The following is a 21,139-nucleotide window of genomic DNA, read 5'->3' on the forward strand; positions in this document are numbered from 1 at the left end:
TGGAGCAGTGATCAGGGACACTGGGGTGACTGGCACTGCAGTCTGTGAGTGTACATGCAGCCTGACAGGCTCTTGTACAGTCACAGGCTGCAGCATTGCTTCTCTCTGCTCCCACACAGAAAGCAGAGACAACCGATGCTTAATTTCACTTAGTATTGTTTACTATGTGATTGCTATGATTGGCTACAGCAATCACATGGTACAATACAATGTGACCACACGGACACAATTGATCACATTAGTGCTGTGTCCAAGTGGTCACATGGATCACCAAGCTCCCGGGTGCACATTCTGTGAGCCATGCAGGAGCCTCCGAAGTGGGCTGACGTATGAGTACTTTGGCCCGCATTGGCACTGCTAATGTACCTTCCACCATCTATAGGCAATGGGCAGATGAGAAGCAGTCAAAAGCTCAGCGTAGAGCAAGCATGTGTATGTAAATGTAGCACTACTCTCCTAGGAGTCGCTAGAAGATTTGGGTCCCCCTATAGTTTTGCACAGCCAGGCATCACACATCTTCACAAAAGCTTTCACTCAGTCAAAAATCAGTCCTTGAGCTTTATTTTTATTGTTTTATTTAGGGGAATTGAACTGGGATAGGGTTAGGGGTGTACAGGATGCCCATGGGTACTGATAAACTGTGGACAACTTCCTGGAACAATTTTATAAGCCTTCTCCGCAACACAGTCTCAGTTAGAGAGCTAGCCAGCGTCTCCTTAGTGTACCACCCCAGAACCTAGAGGAACTTCTCCTCTTCACCCAGCAATCTGGAGGTCTCCCTGAACAGGGGATCCAGTTCCTGTCACTTGAAGAGATGAACAGTCACTGGCAGAAGGCTAATCTGGTTTTCCACCAGAGTGCTCCTTCCCCTATCCGCTCATTGGGTTTAGGTGTACTCACTCAGATCCTCTCCTGTACTATTTGTGGGTTGGTGGCTGCTACCAGGCCTATCAGCTGGGTTGCTCCTTCCCTGCCACACAGCTGGTCCTCTCTCAGGGCCGGTGAGCTCTGAGCTTTCCTCTTTTCCAGCTCCAAGCCTGCAGGTTGGCTCCATCCAACTGGGCCTCCTCACAGCCTCCTTCCTTCAGCCTCACATCTTCCTCTCTATCTTTCACTCGAACTCTCTTGCTCCTACTGAGTAGGCTCCAACACTTTTAAGGGTGTCCTGGCCCCTTTCCAACCTCCTGTTGGGAATTGGCCAGGATCCCTCAAGAGTGCAGTCAGCCACTCCTCAGATCCACCCACTGCCTCTAAAGCCCTAGAGCAGGGGGAAATTCCAGAGGGGCTAGCCTGCAGAGCCAAGATTTGACCTTCTGGCTTTCCCACCGAAGCCACTACTCAGCCTTCCTTACTAACAATCAGGACTCTAGCTCCCCCTAGCTAAACTAGGAGGGTGCTACATAAACATCAATTGCTCCAAAAATCTGAGGAATCGTTGCAAACATCGGGGTGAAAGCAAAATGTCTAGGGCCATAATTTACAGCTGATTCCAAACTGATGAGCAGCAAAGGCTTTTAAGGTAGTCACCTATGGACAATTTGTGGTACCATCGTTTTTTGATATTCCACAGACATTCGCAATTTTAAGACTTGACATGGTTGGTATCTACTGTATATACTCTATGCAACTCCATCTTTTATGGTACTGAAAAATTGTGTATAATATTCTGTTTACTTTAAAATTGATTTAACTGTATTTTTTCCTTAAAATATGCATTTGATGAATAACTGCACAAATATCACGTGACATAGAAAAATTGCAACTACCACCATTTTATTCTCTGGGGTCTCTGCTTTCAGAAAATATGTAATGTTTGTGGGTGGTTACAGTAATGACCAGCAAAAGATTTGAATATGATTTTAAGCTTCCCGAGGGCCGGGACTGATGGGAATGTACAATATACTGTAGAAATAAAGCACTGTGTAAACTGAGACTCTATATTTGTAATAAATAAATATGTGCAATGTACAAGTTGCTCCTGTAGGCGGGCAGTTGTGATGGTAGGTGCTGCAGGGCACTGATCTAGGAGTTGATCTCCAATGGTATAAAATGTTGGCAGCAATACAATGACGTGCCACAAGCGACTTGGTTACAGTGCTCACAAGAACTGTAGGTCTATTCTTTCCCCAGCAGAGGGAGCGCTGTTTTTCAAACAGTTTTGACTACGCATGCGTGTTGTCAAGCTTTCCCTACGGTAGCACCCGTGATCTCCAGCGCGTGATGTCATTCCGGTTTCAGCCACTGGTAGTAAACACTGGGCTTCACAGCCCCACACAGCACGCATGCGCGGTATCGAAACCCTCACCAACGTTTGTGAGCTTGCGCAGCGTCCTTTTGCCTGGCTTTCCTCGTTCCTGCCGCATGCGCAGTAGTTGTATGTGAAGTCTGGGATACTCCCGCGTCACTGTCTTGACGTTCAGTACAGGCAGAGAGAACATTTATTGTACCGAAACTGCGAGGGAGACGAGACCAGCTGCTGGCTATTAAAGGTACAGTCCACGGCTGGGCTTAGAGGCGAGAGAGGTCCTCCACACGACCTGTACAAAGGTGGCGGGGGTGTGTGCAGGGTATACAGGGTGTACTTCTACTGGGGAAGGTTAGTGGAACTACAAATGCCAGCATTACCACAGAACCGGGCTGGGCATTGGTTACTGTGCTGGTCCCGTGTAGTCTATGAGGAGCTGTGATGTGTGGAGACCATTGGAGTACAACCTGTTGCTGTATTCCAGGGATGAGCCTGGACTGGGAGAGGCCCAGGAAGGGCTGTGTGAGGAGGAGGGATGGCGAGCTCAGGAATCTGCCATTTATCAGCGAATGCCATTCATTACATTATACTCGGTGCAGATAATGGAAGGCCTCCGGGCTCGGTGGGTGCACAACTCCATTCACTGATGAGGCAGCTGCCACCATAATCCTCTTTTACAGTTAATTGATGTAATTGGTCAGCTGTGTGGTGAGCAAACCAACATCACCGTCCGGTGACTATACCGACATCTCCTCCGTCCTGGTGACCGTGCCGACATGTCCGCCGTCCTGGTGACCGTGCCGACATGTCCGCCGTCCTGGTGACCGTGCCGACATGTCCGCCGTCCTGGTGACCGTGCCGACATGTCCGCCGTCCTGGTGACCGTGCCGACATGTCCGCCGTCCTGGTGACCGTGCCGACATGTCCGCCGTCCTGGTGACCGTGCCGACATGTCCGCCGTCCTGGTGACCGTGCCGACATGTCCGCCATCCTGGTGACCGTGCCGACATGTCCGCCGTCCTGGTGACCGTGCCGACATCTCCATCTGTCGTTCCGACATCTCCGCCGTCCTGTTGACCGTGCCGACATTTCCGTGTGTCATACCAACATGTCCGCTGCCTGGTGACCGTACCGACAACTCCGTCTGTCATACTGACATGTCCGCTGTCTGGTGACCGTACCGACAACTTCGTCATACTGACATGTCCGCCGTCTGGTGACCGTACCGAGAACTCCGCTGTCTGGTGACCTAACCGACAACTCCATCATACCTACATGTCCGCCGTCTGGTGACATTACCAGCAACTCCGTCTGTCATACCAACATGTCTGCTGTCCTGGTGACCATACCAACCTCTCCGCCGTCCTGGTGACCGTACCATCCTGGTGCCCATAGTGACATCTCTGGTGACCATACCGACAATCTCCGCCGTCCTGGTGCCCGTACTGACATCTTCACCGCCTGCTGCCCGGACTGACATCTCCGGGGACCGTACCGACATCTCCACTGCCTGCTGCCCGGACTGACATCTCCGGTGACCGTACCGACATCTCCACTGCCTGCTGCCCGGACTGACATCTCCGGTGACCTTACCCACATCTCCGGGGACCATACCGACATCTCCACCGCCTGCTGCCCGGACTGACATCTCCGGTGACCTTACCCACATCTCCGGGGACCATACCGACATCTCCACCGCCTGCTGCCCGGACTGACATCTCCGGTGACCTTACCCACATCTCCGGGGACCATACCGACATCTCCACCGCCTGCTGCCCGGACTGACATCTCCGGGGACCGTACCGACATCTCCACCGCCTGCTGCCCGGACTGACATCTCCGGTGACCTTACCCACATCTCCGGGGACCATACCGACATCTCCACCGCCTGCTGCCCGGACTGACATCTCCGGTGACCGTACCACCATCTCCACCGCCTGCTGCCCATATAGACATCTATTATATTGAAGGCACTGTCTGGGGACCATAGCAACATCACTGTCATGCACCCAGCAGGTCTTAATAGCAACTCTCCTGTCACTCGAAGTAGACATGTCATCTGTGTAATTTGGTGTTTAGATAAAAGTGTAGTTTTCTGTTTTGTGACATTGTACTTTTTTATTGGTAAATCAAAAAATGTAGCAATTATTTTCAGAAGTACATGTATCTTTGCATACAAATCAGATATAATGGTGCATATTGCATTCTGAAAGGAGCTGAAGGTAAACTTTTTTTTTTCATATTGGATATGGGAGGATTATAACCCCTGTCAGTTTTTTTTTTTTTTTTTTTTTTTTTTGCCATCTGTGTCCCATAGGGGAGATTTCCTTTTCTATCTGTTCCATACCCAAAACAGGAAGTGAGAGGAAATTCCATCATAGTGAGGAATCCCGATTGTCATTGGGGTCAGCAGAACTAGTGTCCTCATTGAAAGATTTGGAGACAACCTCAATATGTGGGTTTATGTTTTCCTTTCAGTGATAGTGGTAAACATGACAAATAGATGGGATGAATCTCCCTTACGGGGACACAGGCAGCAATAAAAACCTGACAGGTCTTGTAATCCTTCATTGTATACAAACTGAACAAAGTTTTACCTTTAGGTATACTTTAAAGTGGTTGTAAAGGCTCAAGGTATTTTTACATTTCATGAATTCTGTGCATGAAGGTAAAAACTTTCCATGTGCTGCAGCCCCTCCCAGCTCCCCCCAATACTTACTTGACCCCGATTCAGCGATGTGCACAAGAGCAGCGGCTCTCCTGGGACCCCTATCCCCCCTTTCTCATTGGCTGAGACAGCAGTGGGAGCCATGGGCTCCTGCTACTGTCAGTCACAGCCATTAAGCCAATGAGGAGAAAGTGGGGGCAGAGCTGGGCCACACTCCATATGTGACTGGACATGCAGAGCTGCTTGTTCTGGGGGTACTTGGCAGGAGGGAGGGGCCAGGAGCAACAGCGACGATCCCGAGAAGAGGAGGATTGGGGCTGCTCTGTGCAAAACCACTGCACAGAGCAGGTAAGTATGACTTGTGTTGTGTGTTTTTTTTTTTTTTGTTTAAATATTGCCTTTAATATCACTCTAAAGTGATTTGTAAAGGTAATTTTTTTTTTTTTTTTTTTTGCAGTCCCTATCTTCTTTTCAGTCCCCCGCTTCTTCCTTTGGGTGCCCCCTGAGCAAGCTTTTGCCTGTGTCTCTTGAGAGAATAGGAAGAGAGCAGCAGTGCTGTAACCAGGCCAGCGCTGGAACATAGTGGGGATGGCCCTAAGACTGTTCTTCTGCAGAGATAACTAACCTGCCGCACAATAGGTGCTTGCGTATATACATGTGCCCTACCTGTGTGTTTGTGTGTTTGTATGTTTGGTTGGGGTTTAATTTTTTTTCTTTCATTTTTAAAATGTATTTTAAAATGCAAGATGAGAAAAATAGAAATGCAGTACATTTTTGCAATACCTGCACGGGCCCAGCGCTTTGTCCTTGATATGCTGCACTTCCAGAAAATAACATCTGTTTGCTGCTAGAAATCAAGTGAACTTTTATTGCACTAAAGCCTCTTTTGTTTTAATACCATCTGATTAGTATTATTTGCTTAATACACTATTGTAAATGTTTCTTTTACAAGCATGTCATGAAAATGAGCACAAGGAACATAGCTTCCTATAATTTTGTGCCTAGCACGAGTATGCATGTACCATCTTTCATGGAAGCATTCAGATCTGAGGACCCTGCTTCTGTGGTTGGATCCCAACAGCACACACAAAAAGGTGATTCCATGGGTCTTGTAATGGAAAGGAGCCACTCTAGAAGTGTACACCAGGTCCAGTGCTTGGGGACAAGCTCCTTCTACAGGAAGTTAAAGCGGAGTTCCACCTAAAAAAAAAAAATTAAGTTAGCAGCTACAAAAACTGTAACTGCTGAATTTTAAAATACAGCCACTTACCTGTCCCTTGGTCTATCGGTGTCTTAACCACCGCTGGTTTCACCAGCCGTCTTCTCTCCCTGGTGCAGGCGTCTGCAGTTTGGGCACCTGTCTGTGACAGCTTGCAGCTTCACAGCCGCGTGCCCACTGCGCAGTCGCAAGAAGTGCTGCACTTTGTGAATGGCCCCATAGTCTTCTGGGACCTGTCGTGTCCCAGAAGACTACGGGGAGGAAGGGGAGGACAACTTCTGCTTCCGATCACCTAGGCGATCGCAGCGGAAGTGGTAGCGAGTATCTGTCAAATTCGGGTACCCGCTAACCAAAGGTGCCAATCCTTAATGGGGAGCGGGGGACAAAGGCTTAAAGCAGAACTTCCCCTTTTGGGTGGAGCTCTGCTTTAAAATGCTGATGAAGCAAGAAGCATCAATGATTGTTAATCTGGCTGAAAAAAGACAAATGTCCACCCAGTTCAACCATAAAAAAAAAAAAAAGTTATAATCCTACACCCAAAGTTGATCCAGAGGAAGTAAAAAAACCCAGCAAAGCATGATCCAATTTGCCCCCTTAGGAGAAAAAATTCCTTCCTTATCCCCCGAGAGGCAATCTGATATTCCCTGTATGTGTATCCAAGAAAGAACCCAGGCCTTTTTTAACCACTAAGCTATTTACTGTTTACTAGCTCGCTACCTCTGCTGGACATTTATTCCAAGCATCAACTACTCTTTCAGTAAAATAGTACTTCCTGATATTAGTTTTTAACTTTTTTCCAGTAAATTCAAGGTCATGTCCCCATGTTCCTAATTTTGGCTTCATGTTGAAAATACTACCCTCCTCAACCTTATGCACCCCCTTGATGTATTTAACCACTTGCCTACCGGGCACTTTTACCCCCTTCCTGCCCAGACCAATTTTCAGCTTTCAGTGCTGTCAAACTTTGACAATTCTCAGTCATGCAACACTGTACTGATATGATATGAATTTTTTGTCCTTTGTTTTCACACAAATAGAGCTTTTCTTTTTGATGAAATTTAATCAGCACTGGGTTTTTATTTGTTTGCGCTATAAATGAAAAAATGACCAAAATAATTTGAGAAAACACATTTTTCTTTGTTTCTATTGTAAAATTTTGCAAATAAGTAATTTTTCTTCATTAATTTTGGCCATAATTTATACTGCTACATTTCTTTGATAAACGTAACTTAAATTTGTGTATATTATTTGGTCTTTGTAAAAGTAATGGAGTCTACAAGCTATGGTGCCAATCATTGAAAATTGATCACACCTGATGTACAGATGTCCTATCTCATTTCTTGAGACACCTAGGCTGGCCATACACTATACAATTTTCTGTTCAATTTCTGCCCAATTTCCTTTAGATTTACCTTCAACTATGTAGTGCAAGGGCCTGCCTAATTAGATACAATTGAAAGTGTTGTTACAATTGACCTATTATATGATTTTTGGTAACTCTAAACCAAAAATCTCAAGAAAATTTTATAATGCATGGCCAGCCCAACAAGCCAGGACAGTATAAATACTCCCCAAATGACCCCTTTTTGGAAAGTAGACAGTCCAGGGTATTTAGTCAGGCATTTTGAGTTTAATTTGTAATTTTTTTTCCACAATTCTATTGAAAATGAATTCTTTTTTTCTGTTTTTGTTCAACAATATTGTTATATTAAAAGGTTTATTTCTCCCACACGGCACATGCATACTTGCAACTACACCCCATTCTGCTACTCCTGTGTATGGGGATACCACATGTGTGAGAGTTTTTCACAGCCTAGCCACTTAAAGAGGCCCAACATGCAAGGAGCACCGTCAGGTGACCTAGGGGTATAAATTACACATTTAATTTCCTGACTACCTATTGCAATTTTGAAGGCCCTGGAGCACCTGGACAATGGAATTACCCACAAAATGACCCCATTTTGAGAAGCAAACACCCCAACCTATAGTCTGTGAGGCATAATGAGTCTTTTGAACATGTAATTTTTTTCCACAAGTTTTCGGAAAATGTGGAAAGAAAATGAAAATGTATTTTATTTTTTATTTTTTTTACACAATGTTGTTTATTTATAAGACATTTCCAACACATAGCACGTACATACCAAAAATGGCACCCCACAATACTCCTCTTCTGAGTATGGGGATACCACATTTCTTGACAACCTATCATGTTTTTGAAGGCCCTGGAGCACCAGGACAGTGGAAACACTCACAAAATTACGTCATTTTGGAAAGCAAACACTCCAACATATTTTTTGTGAGGCATAATGAATCTTTTGATCATGTCTTTTTTTTTTCCCACAAGTTGTAAGAGAATGTGGAAAGAAAATGAAAAGTATTTTTTTTTTTAAAAACAAGTCCATTTATAAGATATTTCTCACACATAGCATGTACATACCAAAAAGTACACCCCAAAATACATTCAGCTACCTCTCTGATTATGGCGATACCACATGTGACACTTTTCCACAGCCTGGCCACATAGAGAGCCCCAACATCCAAGAAGCACCTTTAGGTGTTCTAAGGGCAAAAATTATAAATCTAGTTTCTTAACAACCAATCACGTTTTTGAAGCCTCTGGAGCAACAGGAAAGTGGAAGCACCTAGAAAATGACCCCATTTTGGAAAGAAAACATCACAGTGTATTTTCTAAAAGGCATAATGAGTCTTTTGAACGTTTCATTTTTTTCCCCACCAGTTTTTGGAAAATGTGGAAAGAAAATTAAAATTTATTTTTTTAACACAAAGTTGTCAATCTATAAGGTATTTCTAAAAAAACAGCATGGACATAGCAAGAATTACACCCCAAAATACATTCTGCTACTATTCCTGACTATGGGGATACCACATGTGCAAGACCTTTTCAATGTCTGTACAGATTATGTGCCCAGCATTGCAACAAGTGTAACACAAATATCAACAAACACTGTATAGAAACAATGTAAACAAAAGTGTCAGGGACCGCCGCGGCACCTTCCTCAGCGCACGCGCACTAGCGGCGGTTCGCGCCGGGATACAAGCACCAGGTCCCGGCGGGCCGCGGCTGACAGGAATCCGCGCATTTGCAGTAGGAGCCGCGGGCGCACCCTGGGCGGCCAATGACAGTGCAGGGCACGATATTTAAAGATGCCCTGCACTGTCACAGTTTTCTGCAAGGTCTGATCTGTAACCTGAGTTCCTGTGCCCTGTGATTGTTGACCCGGATTGTTTGACCTCTTTGCCTGCTCCAGCTCTGACCCGGATTGTTTTGACTACGCTGCCTACTCCTGAGTTTGACCCGGATTGCCCCTGACTACGCTGCCTTCTCCAATCCTGACCCCCGGCTTGTTTGACCATTCGGCGGACTGACTACATTGCTGACCCTGCGTGTGACCTGACAACTCTCTGCCTGCCGACTCTGTACCTCGCCGTCCCCCACAGTGACAACCGCCTGTTTATCCTGCCAGGTCCTGCCTTCCTCACATCTGGCTCTCTTCTGGTGTACACACCCCGGAGGTTCCCTCTGCCACTGGTGGGATTGCTCGGAGCTTGTGACCTGGTTCTGCTCCAAGTCCATCCCCACCATCAGGGGCCCTGGTGAAAACGCAGACCGGGACTTAGACTCCACGCTTCGGGTAATCCTGTCAAGTGGGCTGCCAGAGGCACAACCTGGCAGATCCGTAACAAAAAGATTACCTGTGGTACGAGGAGAGCATTGGTCCAGGTTAGTACAGGACTTGACAACTACTATAAATTTGAGGAAGGCAGTGGGCCTTTCTGTGGATTTGGTGTAGGTGACATATGCATAAAATATTGCCAAATAAATAAAATAGATTGCAACTTTTTTATACCAGAAACGGGACCTTCTTGTTGCTAGATAGGGCTGCAACATCTGATCGTTGAAATCTAACCCCCCCCCCCCCCATATGTAGAGATTATAATCTTGGATGGATTTTGAATTGGACCGTGTCTTCCAGTAATTTCCACTGAGGTGTCATTGTGGATGGTGGACAGGACATAAATATCTCTTATCCTTCCACTTCAAGGCCAGCACTTCGTTGTTCATTAGGCTTGAGGTACCACAGGCTAAGGTTTTTTCATGGTACAGGTGTTGGAAAAGGGGCAGACTGGTATAGAAATTATCAATGTAAATGTGATAGCCTTATTGGAAAAGTGGATAAGCCAGGTCCCAGACAATTTTTCCACTTGTTCCAATGTAGGTTGGGCACTCGGGGCTGGAGCGGGGAACTTTCATATACGCGGAAAGCATATAAATATCCTGTGGCTCTTTCACAAAGCTTGTAGAGTTTTTTACTTCATATTTCACCCTCTTTTGTGGAATTTATTGCTTAATTCCTAGTCGGCCAGTGAAGGGATTTGTCTGCACATATGTTTTTATCGGGGACAAGAAGTTCAGCAAATTTTTTGAGGAAAAAAATTTAGGAAGTAGGTGAAATTTTGTATAATTTGTCATAGTTGGGATGATCTCTAGGAGGGCATTGGGTATGTGACTGAAATGAAGGAAACACATGATCATCTCATAGCATGACCTGGGCATTACAGCAGAATAAATTGGCATGTGATGGATTGGGTGTGTGGACCAGTATGCATGTCCTTCATTTATTTTGGAATGGGGAATGCTTGTTGATCCGGAGTTGGAAGGCAGCCATAATGGGTTGTCAAGAGCATCCGGGAGGTATGTTTGGGCTCTGATTCTTGGGTGTTGATGGAATATTCCAGTGCTGGTACTGGGTCTTTCCACTATGGGTCTAGCACCATTGGCGTTTGCAGATCGACCATTGGGGCAAATGGCACTGTTGGTGGCTGTCTCGTTTTCAGAGCGCTGTATCCTTTTAGGAGGGATCCTTTCCTCCTGTGATTCAGTTGCTGATCCACTTCTATGGGCTCATACACTGAATCTGAGAGTTGAGAGCTCCCCACTGCTCTCATCTGTCATACTGAGGATTTTTAACGCCTTCTCACTAGTGTAAGCTTGTTTTTTACATGGCTGGCTCTGGTGGCACTGGGACAGGTAGACTGCTGATGTTGGCTGTAGGACAGGTATTCTGGTGATGGTGGCTGTGTGATATTACTCTGAAGGTGGCACTAATGGATGACAGGTGCACTGCTAATGGGTTGCCAGGGCACGCTCTTCCCTGGTTTGGAGAGCTGAGCATCCCTGTCCTAAGGAAACAGTGAACCTTTGAAAGTTCAAATCATCATTTGAACATGTTATACCTGTATTTAGGGTGTAACATGTTCAGCAGGCATGACAGATCACAGATAAGAAATCTTCTGCCACTCTCCATCCTGACGTATAGAGCAGCAGCTCGTGATGAGCACGCAGAGGTGCCCCCAGGGCGAGCAGCTTTCCCTGGGGGCATTGCTCGAGGAGGAGGAGCGCTGGAGGGAACCTGAAAAGAGGATTGGGGCTGATCTTTCCAAAATCACTGCACAGAGCAGGTAAGTATAGATATGTTTGCTATTTAAGAAAAAAAAGAGTTTATCACTTTAATGAATCCACAAAGGTAGCATTTGTGAGAGAATGGGTTGAATCCTGTGGACATATGTATGAATGGCTCCTAATGTGATCTAATCTTCACTGAAGCCGTGTTAATATATTTCATCTTATTTATGGTAATGTGTTTCTGAATCCAAGAACAAACATGTTCTATTCCAGCTTACAAGTCCTTAGATGTGGTGGAAACATTTGGTTTCTTTAACCTCCCTGGCGGTATTCTCGAGTGTAGCTTGGGGTTAACTTTCAGTACCAAAAGCGGTTACCCCGAGCTACACTCGGGATTACCCTGCAGCGTTGCTCAGGGATTCCCTCCAGCACTTACAGTGGGGCAAAAAAGTATTTAGTCAGCCACCAATTGTGTAAGTTCTCCCACTTAAAAAGATGAGAGAGGCCTGTAATTGGCATCATAGGTAGACCTCAACTATGAGAGACAAAATGAGAAAAAAAAATCCAGACAATCACATTGGCTGATTTGGAAAGAATTTATTTGCAAATTATGGTGGAAAATAAGTATTTGGTCAATATCAAAAGTTCATCTCAATACTTTGTTATATATCCTTTGTTGGCAATGACAGAGGTCAAACGTTTCCTGTAAGTCTTCACAAGGTTGGCACACACTGTTGCTGGTATGTTGGCCCATTCCTCCATGCAGATCTCCTCTAGAGCAGTGATGTTTTGGGGCTGTCGCTGGGCAACACGGACTTTCAACTCCCTCCAAAGGTTTTCTATGGAGTTGAGATCTGGAGACTGGCTAGGCCACTCCAGGACCTTGAAATGCTTCTTACAAAGCCACTCCTTTGTTGCCCGGGCGGTATCATTGTTGTCCCTCCTGCGGGAAATTCAAAAATTTTAAGTGACATTCACTCAATACACTAAAATCACATAGTATAACATTCCTGTATCAAACCATTTCACATACATTTTGTCCCTAGTGCTCTGTCCTGTGCCCTGCCTGCATTTTTACTGTTCTTTCTGCCTGGAAACTGAGAAACGTCCATGGCGTCCAAAAAGCGTGCCTTTTAGGTCAAAAGTGGTTTCAGACCAGCTACAGAACAGCGATAGTAAATCAGAACCACTTGCAGCATTGAGTGATAATGATTTGTGGGGAAATTCGTCATCAGACACTGAAAACGATTTTGCGACTTTGCTCCATGATGTGCGAACTTGAGGCTCTATTTCAAATTTCAGTGTTTTTGGTTTGATTACATTATTGAATTAAATGTATTATTATTATTTTTTATGATTATTTATTATATCATAATTTATGATTTTGTGTTTCAAATTTTATCATACCCGGGATGTTTACTAGACTCTTGTTCGGACAGATTTCAGTGAGTTATTCCTAAGAATTACAGGCCTGCAATAAAAAAAACAACATATTTCCATGCAAAAAAATGTACCGTTTTGAGCACAGAAATACTGACATAATCAGACCGCTAGGGAGGTTAAGGGGAAATACATTTTCTGAAAGTGCAGAAAAATACCTGTTGATCTGTCAGTATTCATGCATCTTTATAACAACTGACAGTGGTAGGCAGCCCATAGAAGACTTTTTTTTTTTTTTTGTTTTACTTTTAACTCGATTCCCCCATCCCCACTGAGCCTTTTGTATTCTGGCTGCGGGGAGACTTCTGGCTGCTTGGGAGTGGAACCCCTGTGATCTGTCACAGGTAAGAGTGGGTGAGGGTGCTGAACTTGTTACACCCTAAATACAGGTATAACATGTTCAAATGATGAATTGAACTTTCAAAGGTTTTGTTTCCTTAGGACAGGGGTGCTCAGCTCTCCAAACCAGGGAAGCGCTTGCCCTGTGTTGGCAAACTCATTGATTGCATTCTGGGCTTGCCAACCTGCCATTCCAGAGCCTCGGAATGCTTCAAGCTAGCGCCGGCAGTAGAGGAAAAAGGCAGACGCAGAGGGACCATGAGCTGCAAAAGCCAATGCTTCCTCTGTAGCATCGGCTTCTGTCCCAGACGGAGTGATACCAAGTGCACTTCACCTGGGATCTTTTTAGCAGCCTGGAGAGCGATGCCAGCAAAAGCTGGAAGAGGTAAAGAAGGTCCGTGTATTAAAAAATACATTTACTGTGCTTTTGCAATGGGCATATTCTCACATATAAAAGGGCTAACAACTATTAGGCTCCATGCACACTGGTATGCCAATAACGCTGGTAACCTTAGCTGTGTAAAGTCACGTTAAAAACGTGAGGTTTGTCATCGTTTTTAGCGTTTTTGCATTAGCGGTTTGCCCCTTTTTTGCTTTTTTCTTTTTTTGCTAAAACAAAGTCCAAAAACGCCAGTTTGCTGCGTTTTTTCAGTGTTTTTAAGTGTTAGAGCATTTTAACAGCTAAAAAACTTCTAGAAACCCACTAGTTCTGGGGTCTTTTTCCAGCCAAAAAAGCCCCTGCCAAAAGACACTGATTACAGTCTGTGTGCATGGACACATAGGATAACATGCTGGGGAGTTTACTGACTGTAGAAAAAAACGCCAAAAACAGCCGCTGTAAAAACGTCCAGTGTGCATAAGTACTTGGGCTTCTTTCACACAATATTATATCCTGCTTTCTGAAAGTGCACCATACCTGCAAGATATAATAGAAGTCTATTGCAAGCAAACCGCAGCGTATCAGTGTGATAGCAGCCTTACAGGGATCTCAGGACAGTAAAGATTTGTTTACATTTACGGTTTGGGAAGCAGTAAAACCCCATAGTTGAGACGTGTTTCTATCCACCCCACCCCCTGGTGTAGCGTCAGGGATCGCATTGGCAACCCATGTTCCAAGGGGCCCATGCAACCTCCCTGTCACATTCTGTTTTACACTTGGACAGGAGGGTGGTGGGGGCATCATATACAGGAAATAATCCTCTCCATTTTCCTACTGCAGCCGCTGAAAGCAGGCTTCTCCCCCTCTCTCTCCTGTCAGCATTTAGTTGCTGCTGAAGGAAAATGTTCACTATGCTATTCAAAATAAAAAGTTCGTAATTTTATTTAATTGCGGCCTGCGACCAGTTGCCAACCACTTAAAGCGGTAGTAAACTGCATGAAAAAAAAAAAACACTCCCCGCACGACAATGGCATAATGTGCTAGTATGCATCGCATACTAGCACATTCTGTGAAACTTCCCTTTCCCAGACTCCCTGCGCAAAATCGCATGTGTATTAATACATGATCCGCACTCCCGCTGTGTTCATGAGCAGGAGGTGTGCGCGTCTGCCGGCCTGGCGGTGCTCTGATTCCGTACAGCACCGATCACTCAGCAGATTTGGGCCAATGATGTTTGGCCTGCACCTGCAGATCTGCTGTACCCAATCAGAGCACAGCCTGTGTTAACATTGCACAGGAAATGATGCAATCTTCTCTCCTGGAGCACATTCCGTTCCGGAGAGAAGAAAGCAGATCCACGTGAGTCAAAGCACTACACTGTTACAGTAAAAGCACTGATAGGTCACTTTTAGCCTCCTGATAGCCCCGTTAACCCCTTCACTGCCCTGTCATTAGTTCAGTGTACAGATTTTTTTCTGATTACTGTATTAGTGTCACAGGCGACTTCAGATAGCGTCAGATTGCCCGCCACTACATCAGTCATCACATTAAACACTTTAATTGCCAGGAACACGCTCACATACAAAACCTGCATTGCAAGTATAGTGTCTGAACAGATCAATATCTTTAATCCGATCAGAACTATACCAGCATTCACAATAGTATAGTGTCCCCAAAAATGCAGCAGTAGCAGGATCAGCCCCGACACCTGCGTTTAGCCCCTATGCTTAAACCTCCCCCCCTCTTCTTCCTGAGCAGGTGCAGTGTCAGTAGATCACGGTCACTTGATACTTTGCACACAAAGCTGCAGGGTTAGAAAGATCAGGCCTGATCTCTTGCTCACACTTTTTTTTGTTTTTGTAGCGGTTCAAGCAGTCCCTGACAGCCAGGTGCTCTTTTTTTTTTTTCCCATGAGTCGCACTAGGTACCTATAAATTTAGTGGCCAAAACGTCCAATGAAAGTTACACTAGTGAAGAGGCCTACAGGATTCTGAATATGTCAGATGAAAGTGAAGGGGAAGCCTCACTGACAGAATCAGGCTCAGAATATGAACCTCTAGACAGCAGCGGCACCCTGACAGATGGCTCAGATGATGGAGTAGGGGTCCCTGCTAAGGTCAGGCGTACCCAACCCTGTTCCCAGGTTGCTGAGGTGTTAGAATTGCATGATGACTCTCATATGCAGAAGAGTGCCAGTACTAGTGCTGCTTTACCTTTTGGTGAACTGTCGAGCATCAATGGCCAAGTACATCTTGGTCTATTACATACCAGCACTGCAGTATCACTTGGTGACATGGCGAGTCTATAAGTGTAGTACAAGCTGGTGCGGTGGCAAGCACAAGTAGTGTCTCGCAGCCACCAAGAATCCGAACACAGGACTGTAAAGCCCATAGTGTCCTTCTGGATGTGCTTGCAAATCCTGATTGGCAGCCCACAAATTCTGCAGTACCCATACTTCCCCCATTCACTGCCCAACCTGGAATTCAGGTGGAAACAACAAATTTAACTACTTCCCTTGATTTTTTGGAGCTGTTTTTCACGGAAGATCTGTATGGATCGATTGTGGATCAGAGTAATTTATATGCATGACAATTTATCTCCGCCAACCCAGATTCAAACCTTGCCAGACCATTTGCATGGAAACCTATTACGGTTTCCGAATTTAAAGTTTTTTTTGGGCCTAACCCTCAACATGGGCATTAGTAAAAAAAAAATTAATTGTGGTTGTATTGGTCCACAGGCCTGATTCATCATATGTCTGTGTCCTCTGCTACCATGGCCAGTCATAGATCTGAGAATATAATACTATTTATGCATTTCAGTGATAACACACTCTGTTGTCCTCGGGGTGACTTTGAATATGACCGGCTCCACAAAATTCGGCCCCTCAATAAATCATCTTAACCATAAATTTGCAGTGTCAGAAAAGGCTTGGTTAGAAGAGTGAGTGATGTGTGGCATAAGCTTCTAATGCCTCCCTCCCCCCAAAAATGACCTCTTTATGGAAAGCAGACAGCCCAAGGAATTTCATAAGAGGCATGGTATTTTCCAGATTTCGTTTGTTGCCACAACTTTTTGAAAAATTTGAAAACATTTTTTCTTTTCTTTTTGTATTTTTCAAAAACTTGGGAGAAAAAATTAGATTTGCAGAATATTCCCCGTGCTCTTATTAAATTCCTTGGGGTGTCTACTGTCCAAAAAGGGGTCATTTGGGGGGGGGGGGTAGGTGGGTTATGTCATCCTGGCATTTTAGGGCCTCTGAACCTGTAATAGGTAGTGAGGAAGTTAAACACCTCCAGGCTTTCAAAGTGGCCATTGGATTTCAGGCTCCTGTATGTGTCTAGGCTCCCAAAAAGTGTGACACGTATTAAGGAGAAGTAGCAGAATATATTTTGGGGTGTAATTTAAAAAACTTTGTGTAAAAAAAAAAAAATAAAAAAAAAAAAAATAAAAAAAATTTCAAAAAACTTTAGAATAAAAATAAATCTTCCATGGACTCAATATGCCTCTCAACAGATAGCTTAGGGCGTCTACTTTCCGAAAAAGGGGCCATTTGGGGGTGTTTGCACTGCCCTGGTGTTTTAGCACCTCAAGAAATATGATGGGCAGTCAGTAAAAGCTGTGTAAATTCCATTAACTATACCTTAGTTTGTAGACACTATCTTTCACATAAACCAATTAATATACACTTATTGGAATTTTTTTTTACCAAAGAAATATAGCAAAATACATTTTGGCCTAAATTTATGACAAAATTTGAGTTCATTGGTCATTTTTTAGAACAGAAATGAAAAAATATAGTTTTTTTTTCAAAATTTTCATTTTTTTTATTTTATTTTTTATAGCGTAAAAAATAAAAAAAAAACAGTGGTGATCAAATACCACCAAAAGAAGGCTCTGCTTCAGTGAAAAAAGGACGTAAATTTTGTTTGGGTACAGCGTTGCACGAGGGCACAATTATTACTTGAAATTGTTCAGCGTGGAATAGCAAAAAATGGCCTGGTCAGGAAGGGGGGGGTTAAATCTTTCGGAGGGCAAGTGGTTAAAACAAAGCCCTCCAGCGCACCTTCACCACTGTAAAGGCTTCCATCTTCACTCGTCTCCGGACATCTGACTGGCTGACCCGCAATGACGTCACTCCCGCACATATGCACAGGAATCATGAGCCACGGCACACTGCTCTGAAGGAATGGCACGGGTATGCCGTTTCTTCAGAGCCCATGCACCAAATAAAAAAAACCCGGAACATCTCCTAAACGGTGTATGTTTAGGAGATATCATTCTGTAGGTACAAATTAACAAATTGGGTTTACTACCACTTTAAGTGGCCCTCCCCGTCCATAAGATATCTCTAACTATACTGTAGTTGATAGCTTTAATTACATTGAAACCCCCAGATCCTGGATATTAATCCCTTTGCTCTACTGAACTCCCACCAATCCAGATATTTACCACAGTGGCCACCTTCCCTCTTTCCCTCCCCACTTGACAGTTCCTGCAGAGGACCTTTGCTCTCTCAGAAATAGTACAAGGGCTTATTGCACAGGGAGTGTTGGTTCCCGTACATTCTTAGAAACCTTTCTGTGATGCCCAAGAGAGACAAGTCAGTCTACCCCATTGTGGACTTTAAAGGTGAAGTTTAGTTAAAGTGGTAATAAACTCTCATTTACCACATTTATTACCATAGATAATTTAAAGGATAAGTTCATCTTTGGAACATGTTAAATGTTCCACCCGTTTTTAGGGTGGAACATGTAACATGTTCCCATAGTGCCCGCTGTCCCCCCTAACTCTTGACAGTACGGGGAGAAGTTTCCCTTTCCCTATCTTTTACTATCTGTCAGATTTGAAAACAGCACTGCCGTGCGGGGCTCCGCCCACATGGCCGCCTCACTCATTCAAAGTGTTCTGTGAATGAGTGCCTACAAGTCCCAGCAGCCTTAGTAGCTGTGGGCTTGTAGTTAAGTGATCTTGCATGGCAAGACCACTTACTGTTATCTCACATATATATTCTTATTATTATAGCCAAATTTACCACCCTAACTCCTCCCACAGTTTTTACACTACATAGACAGCAATATACTGAAACGTGCGGATTGTTCCCGATTGGTGTGCTATTACTTTGTGGAACGTTTTGCCAAATGGTTCATGAAATGTCGGCGTTTTTGTGGTGAAATTGGTCCCATAGGAATGAATGGCGGAATGTTCAAAACTAGAGCGTGAGCTGACAAAAGCTAGAGTGTGAGCTGAAAAATCAGGACATGATTTCTAAACTGCCATCACTCCCTCATATTCAAGCCCACCTACACAAATATTATATCAAAACGTTCAGCAATCCCTGCTGCCACTGCAAATGTCCACAGCTAAGCCATAGTCTTGATAGTTTTCACAATATGACCATTTGTTTGCAACTCACACCGCCCATTGACATTCATTGAAACTCCACTCTAGCCACCTCAAATTTGAAGGGCAATTTCTAAACTGCGACTGTGCCTTTATTTTTAATATTTCAGAGACATACTATGCATCAAAATGTAGGTCTGGGTCTTGTGATTCTCACAATATAAAGCTCTTTGGTATAGGATTTATAATTTTTAAACTACAACCGTTTGAAGATGGCACCAGCCAGTGAAGTGAGCAAGTTGGAGCAGTTTGTTTTTAACCGCTCTTCTCTGCCCTTGCTGTAGAGTGAGTTGCCATAGGAACCCAGGTGTGTGAGCAGGCAGCAGAGTGACAAAAGCTAGAGTGTGAACTGAAAAATCAGGACATGATTTCTAAACTGCCATCACTCCCTCACTTTCAAGCCCACCTACACAAATCTTATATCAAAACGTTCAGCTATCCCTGCTGCCACTAAAAATGTTCATGGCACGACCATTTGTTTGCAACTCACGCCGCCCATTGACATTGTAGACTACTGGTGGAGGCAAGAACACTTCACACAATTTCCCCAGAAATTGTAGCTTTTCTAGTTTTCAATGAACTATCACAGTGCTGTGGAGTGCCATGGTAGTTCATTGAAGCTTTCTGTTCATATATCTGCCTGTACTGTTCATATATCTGCTCATACATCCCGTACAGGCAAGCAGATGTTCTGACAGGTCTGCAGGGGACCTGCATGGCATCAGCGATCTACTGATCGCTGGTACATTGCTTTACAGGCTTCTTTGGACAAAAATAATGCACATTTTTTTTACCTGCAAAAAATGTGCATTTATTATTTTTGTTCAAAAGGTGAACTTATCCTTTTAAATACCTACTAAGATTGCAGTTTCTTTAATCCTTGCCTCCAGTTTAGGCTGGTGCCATGACTGCTGTTCCAGAGTGAATCTTTTCTCCTGCAGCATCCTACGGAGCCACCTTTGCATTCCGGGACTAGAGTTGCCTCTTTACACTGCTTAAATAGAAGCACGCTCCTGTGGTCTAGGATGGCAAGGCACTCCCCTGCTCCTCCCTCCCTTCCCTAAGCTAACAGACTGGTTGGAGACTGCACTGTTTACTTTTAACACTCTCCTGTGAAGACTGGAAGTTCAGAGAAGCAGCACTGAAAAAGCAGGATCCAGCAACATTAAACGTTGTAAACTATGCTAGTGCAATAATTTTAACTAAGGGTTTACTGAGGAACGTTTATTTCATTGTGCTCTATTTAACAAGCTGAACAATGCTGGGGGTTTAATACTACTTAAAAAAATTATATTTTGAGTACAGCTTCAGTCACATCACTTACCTGTAATGAAGTGGATCCTACATCCTGCTGATTACTGCTTAGTGTACAACTTTTTTGTTCAGTGAAGCTGGATCCTTTTTCGCGCCCAGAACTTCTAGTGCACAAGGGTTAACAAACTCGGGTCTCAAGCATACATGTTACAGTCTGTGACCCTACACTGTCTGTACGATTTAACAAACTTTGTAATGACAGCCTACTTAAACTATCCCCTCCCAGAACATGTTACATTCTGTGAATGCAATGCAAGGAGTGTTATGAATCACAAAAATCTATTGTGTAGATACAAGACCTTACATGCAGCAATGGTGTGATTCATCATGCCACAACAGTTAAAGGTTGCCTAGCAGTGTACATTTTTTTCCTCCTAACTTTTTGGGACTGCTTTTGGATGTTTCCCCAGTGAAAGTTGGGAGAGAAATAGGTTTTGGATTTTGTCATAAAACACTGTTCTCCAGTAGTCCATTGGGGGACACAGATGCCCCCTAACATGTTCTCTTTCTGTTGATGATCTGTTGTTATAGTTTAGAGCAGGGGTGGGCAACTGTGGCCCTCCAGCTGTTGGTGAACTACAAGTCCCATCATGCCTCTGCCTTTGGGAGTCATGCTCGTAGCTGTCAGTTTTGCAATGCCTCATGGGACTTGTAGTTCTTCAACAGCTGGAGGGCCACAGTTGCCCATCCCTGGTTTAGAGGATTCC

At 44.4% G+C, this 21,139-nt stretch overlaps 1 protein-coding gene and 1 long non-coding RNA gene across 2 annotated transcripts in view; one reads left to right on the forward strand and one right to left on the reverse strand.

Moving 5' to 3' along the window:
- Nucleotides 1–2,335: 2,335 nt before the first annotated feature.
- PALS1 (protein associated with LIN7 1, MAGUK p55 family member) overlaps nt 2,336–21,139 on the forward strand; it is a 197,850-nt gene continuing 179,046 nt past the window's right edge. Inside the window, exon 1 of the mRNA XM_089681487.1 lies at nt 2,336–2,489. The gene's annotated coding sequence lies outside the window, so the exon portion shown is untranslated. The remainder of the gene's footprint in view (nt 2,490–21,139) is intronic.
- Nucleotides 12,135–20,605, reverse strand: LOC149459248 (uncharacterized). The gene is made up of 2 exons (XR_016313311.1): nt 20,443–20,605; nt 12,135–12,500 (listed from the first exon to the last, which is right to left on the reverse strand). It is a non-coding gene; the product is annotated as an uncharacterized LOC149459248 (long non-coding RNA).

Source organism: Staurois parvus, unplaced genomic scaffold (assembly GCF_062004578.1).
Source record: "Staurois parvus isolate SC_StPar_1 unplaced genomic scaffold, SC_StPar_1.0 ptg000267l, whole genome shotgun sequence".
Lineage (NCBI taxonomy): Eukaryota > Metazoa > Chordata > Amphibia > Anura > Ranidae > Staurois > Staurois parvus.